The following is a 1255-nucleotide window of genomic DNA, read 5'->3' on the forward strand; positions in this document are numbered from 1 at the left end:
GCTCGATACTCTAACGCGTGCAACGTGTTTTGCAGTTTATGACGTCATTCCAATTTACTGGACCCATCGACCTCTCGCAGAAGTACTCTGCTAAGTACAACGACGAGCCTATATACTACTATCAGCTATCGTATAAGTCGAACTACAGCCTCCACATGTTGTTCGACAGAAGGTTAAACGGTAACTACTTATAGCTTGTAATAACAATTCGACGTGAAAACCGTTTCTTGTATCCACGCGTCTTTCAGGTACCGGACATTCCGACGATCTCGATTTACTGTTCAACATACGGGTCATTCTACCGACCGATCCGCTCAATTCTTTCAATCTGTATCGAAAGAAGTTCGTTTCGCTGTGGACGAACTTTGCGAAATACGGGTAAGCAACTTCGCGTCTACGCTGCTATACTCTATTTCCCGAGTGACTAGGAGCCTTCCGCGCAGCTTGAAAGGTGGTGGGGGCCGCAATGAACGCCTCGGACCATCCACCATGCGTGAATCGCAGCGTGGAGGTATTTTTTCCCTCGGCCGGAAAGTGGGGACGACGCGAACATGGTGGGGACCAATAGTTGGTGGGGGTATGCAGTGATTTTCACGGTAGCGCTGCGGAGAGCTTCGTGAACGCGCATGAGCACGCATGAGGGGAATAGTAGTGTTGATCGAAATACGGGCGAAAAACAGGGGAAGCGAGCCTCGAGGTAAAAAATATCTCAACACTGCACTTAAGTCGCCATTTCCAACTTCCATTAAACACAATGAGTAAGTGTCACCGTGAAGTTTCTCACGTGGCAGGAACAGGGATCTCGTAATTTTTCGGTCGGCCGGAAAGTGGGGACGACGCGACCATGGTGGGGACTGGTACTTGATGGGGGTATGCTAGGCATGGTCAGCGAACGCGCGTGAGGAGAATAGTAGTGGGGATCGAAATACGGGCGAAAAACAGGGGAAGCGAGCCTCGAGGTAAAAAATATCTCAACACTGCACTTAAGTCGCCATTTCCAACTTCCATTAAACACAATGAGTAAGTGTCACCGTGAAGTTTCTCACGTGGCAGGAACAGGGATCTCGTAATTTTTCGGTCGGCCGGAAAGTGGGGACGACGCGACCATGGTGGGGACTGGTACTTGATGGGGGTATGCTAGGCATGGTCAGCGAACGCGCGTGAGGAGAATAGTAGTGGGGATCGAAATACGGGCGAAAAACAGGGGAAGCGAGCCTCGAGGTAAAAAATATCTCAACACTGCACTTAAGTCGCC

This window comes from Ceratina calcarata, unplaced genomic scaffold (assembly GCF_001652005.2).
Source record: "Ceratina calcarata isolate Rehan_Ccalc_2016 unplaced genomic scaffold, ASM165200v1 scaffold416.2, whole genome shotgun sequence".
Taxonomy (NCBI): domain Eukaryota; kingdom Metazoa; phylum Arthropoda; class Insecta; order Hymenoptera; family Apidae; genus Ceratina; species Ceratina calcarata.